The following is a 7079-nucleotide window of genomic DNA, read 5'->3' as shown; positions in this document are numbered from 1 at the left end:
GGTCAAACATTTATGCCATTGGCAGGATTCGAACCCACGAACCAGGCGGCTTCCGCAGACCAAAGTCTGTAAATGCTCCTTACCACTAGACCAACCCGGTCGGCATTCATTTAGTCATTAGTGCAACTGCCTTCTTCACATTTAATATAGTATTGTATTATATTTTTCAATACTCTCTATAAATAAATGGATCAATTATCTATATAATAATAATGAAGGAAAGAAATGGCATATACACGTACGGGATAGGAAATTCACGAATGGAAAATTCATCGTCACGTCTCAACTACTGGACTGATTAACTTGAAATGTTGCATATACATTCTTAATTTACCGAGGAAGGTCTATTTTGAATTCTTCAAGATTTCATTGCGTCAAGTTTTCAGTTTGTCAAGTTTTCACTTTTTGTCATGCGTCCAGTTTGTTATCCTTTGCTTGATAGAGGTCAAATTCATCGTTTTATTTTCTTACTTCTCATTTTTCTTCCATCTATATCCTCTTCCATATCTACACTACATACAGGTTTCGTGAAAAGTATGGAAACAGCTGTACATTTCTATTAAAAGGGAAATTTTACGATAGGTCTGATTGGGGATCCTATTCAAATAAAAATCTGGTGTGGAACACTCACACAACTTTCCTTGCTCATTGAACTGCGTGCCTCACTCTCAAACGAGAATAATTTAGAGGAATAACATAATGACGATTGGCGGCAACATATTTGAAACTACGATCAGACTACTGTATATGTGTATATATCATTGTTTTCAGAGTATATTTTCCTTTGTGTAAATTGTGAAATTCGATGATTTTTTTAAAAGTCGTCAAAACAGCTGTTCTACAGATGAAAATCTCGACTATGTGTTCTTTTTATAAACTGCTCTACCTACCTACCTCATGCACGAGAAGGAGGTTACAAAGACCATTTCTCAAGGATGGGGTGGACCCCCATTAGTTCCCCAGGAAAAAGACTCATACCAGTTGATAGAGCTGATAAATAACTAACTATACAGGGTGTGAATTTGAAAAAATCGGTCAAGTCATTTTTGAGAAAATCGTGAAAAACATGGTTTTTTAGTAATTATCCGCCATTTTTCTCAAGAATATTATGGAGCTCCTGCAATTTTCCCAGAAATGAGACTCATGTCAATTGAAAGGGCTTATAAATAGCTATCCATGGTATAAATTTGAAGAAAATCGTTAGAGCCGTTTTCGAGAAAACTGTGAAAACATGTTTTTTTAGTAATTATCCGCCATTTTTCTCAAGAATATTATGGAGCTCCTGCAATTTTCCCAGAAATGAGACTCATGTCAGTTGATAGGGCTTATGAATAGCTATCTATGGTATAAATTTGAAGGAAATCGTTGAATCCGTTTTCGAGAAAACTGTGAGAAACATTGTTTTTTAGTCATTATCCGCCATTTTTCTCAAGAATATTACGGAGCTCCTGAAATTTTCCGAGAAATGAGAATCATGTCAGTTGATAGGGCTTATAAATAGCTATCCATGGTATAAATTTGAAGAAAATCGTTAGAGCCGTTTTCGAGAAAACCGTAAAAAATATAGTTTTTTAGCCATTATTCGCCATTTTTTCCGCCATTTTGAATTGAATATTATTTAATTTCTTGTTGTCGGATCCTCACGGTATAAGGTCCTTAAGTTTAAAATCTCAAGTCAATCGGTTAATTAGGAATGGAGTTATCGTGTTCACAGACCAACACCCAAAAATCATGTTTTTGGACTCAGGGGACCTTGACGTATAGAAAACTTGAAATTGGGGTACCTTAATTTTTTTGAAAAGCAATACTTTCCTTACCCATAGTAGTAGGGCAAGGAAAGTAATAACTACTTTTTTGTCGCATAAAATTTTGGTCTGCCATCTTAGAACCGTAATTTTTTAAATTGGAAGATGGTCATATGATGATAAAGAAAAATTGATCGCGATACAGAATTTAAAGATAAAATTAATCGCACATCGATATCTCAAACCGTTCAAAAGTCATTAACGTTCAAATATACTAATAATTCTTCAATCTATCATCTATATAATAGCCAAATAGTTAATGCATCTCATGACAAACTTTAGCTGGATGCACACCTTAGGAGGCGCGATGCGGCATTTTGTATCCAGGTGCTTCTTGCTTATATTGGTTTGAATGGAAGAACTCAGACACACTGAATCGTACATGGCGTGGAACTGTGTGATAAGGCAATCTCCATAAGATCAACACTTTGTATCACCAAGCCGCGCCTCCTCAGGTGTGCTTGGCCTTAGCTTAATCTGATGCACTATATTTTTATGAAAATTATCCAACAATCAGTATTTACATTTATATCTCAATATGGACTTCCTATGTGCTTAGTTAGTTGTACAGCAGTTTGTATTGTTAGATATAGTTGAATGCAGCTTGCTGGGAATATTAGATGTATGTATATCTCCTTGCTGCTGATTTTCCCGTGCATATTCTAAATTTAAAGAATTTAGAGTTTTACGATCCAAGTTAAGACTTCGTTCGTACCGCGGCATTATTAAGAATTAAAATTTTGTGAATCAGTAGAAAGAAAATTGAAAATCAAATCTACCGACGGCTGTTGGATGACGCAATGATTATAACACCTGATTTTTATTTCTGTGTGTGGCCAGTTCACAAATCTTCTCTCATAAAGATTACATGCAGGACCGTAGAAAAGAGTCCTGAAGTCGGATTTTAAATTTGATAGGCCATAAACCTGGTCCTGAACATAACGAACAAAACTAAAAACAAATCATCAAATTCGGTGCACACATAAAAAGTTATTGAATGTCAAAATTTGAGGCTCGATTTTTATTTATGTAGACCAGCAGGAACCCGTGCTCCGCAAGGATCTATTTTAAAACTTGACGTAATAAAATTTTGAAGAATTTAAAATAGGCCTTTAACCATCCTTGGTTAATTAAGAATCTATATGCAAAATTTCAAGTTAATTAGTCCAGTAGTTCAGACGTGATGATGCGTCAAACATAACTTTCCTATCCCGTACGTGTATAAACCAGCTCTTTACTTTATTATTATTATTATTATTATTATTATTATTATTATTATTATTATATTATTATTATTATTATTATTATTATTAGCATATGGCTTTGAATGGTCGGGAGACCCAAGGGTAGTTCCACCTCGCCGTATATAGTCCAAAGTTCCCTAATGGGAAACCGGACATTAAGGTTATAGTCAGCACAATAGGTACTTTAAATTTACACTTTCCACCTCAGAATAAAGTTCATTTTGATGTTAGAAAGTCCAAACATATACAAAGCTGAAACAAAACACAAAACCACTAAGCCAAATTTAGAAAATATTAAATTTAGACAATAAATTTGGAGCCGAAAATTTATAGCACGTTATAATTATAGATATATTATAATCAGATATATAACGTTATAATTAGATATATATATTTATATATTATAATCACTATTATAAATATATTATAATTTACTTTATCATAGTTAACCTCTGTAAGAGATACATAGCGTACGGTACATAGCATATTTCCTGGACCATCTATTGACAATAATAATTAACAACTATGAAAACAATGAATTCATCTTTGAAACACTAATTTGACCTATCTATTTTTTTTTTTTAATTCAACACTACTGATAGATATTACTACCAATTGATTGAGAAGAATATGTTTTCGGAATAATGAATGCTGCATGACTAAGCACATAGGAAGTTCGTAAAATGAAAATTTGAATTTGAAAACTAAGGTCAATATAAGAAAATGAAAAAAACATAACCAGCTGTGCTGAATAGTGAGTTGTGTTTTTTCTGGCTCCAAATTTTGTAAAATTACTCAAACATTTTCCAATTAATGGTGATTCGAGTGTGATATTTTTGGTTTTTTATTCTGTTTTCAATCGTCAAAATTTAAAAACTTAGTTTTCGTTGTTTTTGAGTGAAAATGGACTAAATTTCAGTAAAGTGAAACCATAACCCTATTTTGGACTTTTAAAGTGTTATCTAAATTTGGGAAGAAATAGTCACAAGGAGTATCCTTAGTTTTTCTCTCCCAATCAGTGCTTCTCTGTAAAAAATATAAATAAATAAAAATTTACTGGACATTTTATGCTGTAAATTCAAAGTAGGTCTTCGGCAGTTGCACCTTTCATGGGACATTCTGTATTTGCAGGTCAAAAACTGTCATTACTCGCTTCTGTACAAACAATGAATTACAATGATCGACCCAACCAGTACTCATCATCACAAAACCCGGGGACAACCAGATCTCGCTGTGCAAAGGCTAAAAAATATCTCTACTAAAGTGCGAGATAAATTACTTTTAACTCGGCTCTTTCTCGAAGACGGAGAGGTCCGATGCTCTATCCTCCACCAATCACTCCCACTACCTAGCAGCATTCTCCTTCTTTTGTGTCTGAGTGAGAGAGCTTTGTAACGCGACGTGGCAACACTCCCCTCCATCTATTGCTGGCAATGTTCCAAGAAGTGAACTGGTCAGCAGGTATATTGGTTTGTGAATGTTACGGAGATGTGTTCATCACAAGAACATGAAGCAAAATGACACGGCGCATCCAATTGAGCGCAGGATGTCCGTCTGTGACTACGCTACAAACTGTGGAGGGAGAAATGGGTTTCTCCTCTTCATGTTAAAAGTAATTTATCTCGCACTTTAGTAATATTTTTGAAAGTTTTTCAATTCGTATACTATCAAGCTATATCAAAATGAAAAAGTTCTCTCAGGAAAAAAATGTTTTCCTGATCATTTTGAGATATGAGATATAAATTTTTGGGACAGATCATTTCAATTAGGTAAGAGATAAATTCATGAAATTTTAAGGACACATTCTTCATGGAGATTTATTGTTGATTGAATAAAACAAGTTTCCTAAAAATATCAATTTTTGAGAAAATTACTCAATTTACTAAAAATCACCAAAAATAACTTTTTCAAAAATTGATATTTTCAGAATTTTTTTTGTTTTATTTAATCAACAATACCTTGAAGAATTTATATTCAAATTTTCATGGATTTATCTCTTACCGATTTTGGAATGATCTGTCCCAAAAATTTAAACTTTAGGCGCTCATATCTCAAAAAGAAATTATATGAAAAAATGTTTTCCAGAGAAAACTGTTTTATTTTAATAGCTTGATAGTGTACAAGTCGAAAAACATTGAAAAACATCACCAGTACAAAATTAATAAAAACAATCTAAAAACATGAAGTACCCTTTTATTTAGAACATTTTAAAACTTTACAAACAACTAGTTTCCATTATCATGTTTTAATGCAAAAAAAAACAAATTTATATTAGATATATGAGATTATATATTAGATATATGCTTATTTTCATATGATTTATTTATTCATTATTTTTTGGTTGAAATAATTTAATGTTAATCTTATAAACATTTGAAAAATTTAATTTTTACAGTACTAATTTTTTAGCCTTAATTAGACTGGTGGGTGATTTGTGAGCAAAATGTCGATTCCTGAACTACACTTATCTATCATTTGCAATGATGATATTTTGCTTCGCTGCCCATTTGGTGTTTACGTACATCCCCACGTCTGTTGCAGCAGCTTCAGTGTTGAGTGTGAGATCTTCAGTTATGCAAAAATAGATTGACAAAGGAATTTGGAGAGAATGCTTTGAACACAATTTTTGACTTCGCAGCTTTGTTGGGACTAGTTAGGGGGTGAACATATCTAAAGTCCCCATTCCTACCCCTTGTGCTAAAGGGATGAGGGTGGTTTAAAAGTTGCATTTTTCAATGTTTTGCTTACACGCTCATATCTTGAGAAAAATGCGTTTAACCGACATGACTAACTGTTCAGAAATGAAGCTTGATAAATTATCAACAATATTTGTTCTATGGTGAATTCTGATATCTCCAACAGTTTTCGAGATATACGCTCTTAAAAGTGTAAAATTGTTGAAATAACAGCTTCTATTCCTATTTTTTTATGTTTCAGAGCCAACAACTCTCCAACAATGCATCGTAAAAATGAATGATCACCGTAGATTTGTAGAGCTTTGTTTTCTCTTCAATTTCATGTATTATTTCACTACTTGATGTTTTCCTTCTATTATTATCGCAGATTCAATGTGCTGGGGTGAAATTCTCAACTCTGCAACAAGTGTCAACTTAGCAGCTCCACACCTTCAATAGACGGGCTAGAGATGCGTATTTTTGCTATGTTTACCCCCAACTCTTCATTAAGCTACAAAGTCAAAAATCGTGTACCAGATGTTCCAGACTTAAATTTCATTGTCAAGTAGTGATCAATTATTACAGAATTAAAATTTCATCCCCACATTGAATCTGCTATAACAATAGAAGGAAAACATTAAGTACCTAGTGAAATAATACATCAAATTGAAGAGAAAACCAAGCTTCCATCGATATTTAAAAAGTTATGAGCAAAAATTGAAGGAGAATGTGTTTTTTTTTCAAAAATGTCACATCTTTTAGAGCAGATATATCGAAAAGTGAAAGAGATATAGAAAAAGTTGTTAGATCAATATTGTAGAAAATTATGTAAGCTTTAATTTCTTATAGAATATTCATGTTTGTAAAATGCATAACTTTCGAGTTATATGCGAGAAACCAAAAAATGGTACCTTTGAACCACCCCCACCCGCTTAGCACAGGGGGTAGAGATGGGGAATTTTGATATGTTTACCTCCTTACTACCCTAAACAGAAATGCGGGGTCAAAAATTGTCTTCCAAATTTTTCCCTCTATACCCTTTTTTGAGCATTCATTGCCTGGACTATAATGTAACTTGAATGCAAGATTTAAATGCCTCTGATTGCTTGATTTCTCAGGAAAACCGGCAAAATGTTTCATCAATTTTGGTTGAAAATAAATAAATTAAAATGTTTTGGACGATAATATTTATTAAAAGCATGACTATACATCTTTATCTGACCATTCTTCATCCTATTAGAGCTTACAATAGAGATAGAATGTGATTATTAGCCTACATACTTAGTAATTTAAGGCTGTGCAAAGGCTAAAAATAAACTTTCTACTGGTGATATCTTTCAAAGTTTTTCGATTTG

Source organism: Nilaparvata lugens, chromosome X (assembly GCF_014356525.2).
Source record: "Nilaparvata lugens isolate BPH chromosome X, ASM1435652v1, whole genome shotgun sequence".
Lineage (NCBI taxonomy): Eukaryota > Metazoa > Arthropoda > Insecta > Hemiptera > Delphacidae > Nilaparvata > Nilaparvata lugens.
This window is presented reverse-complemented; position numbering follows the sequence as displayed.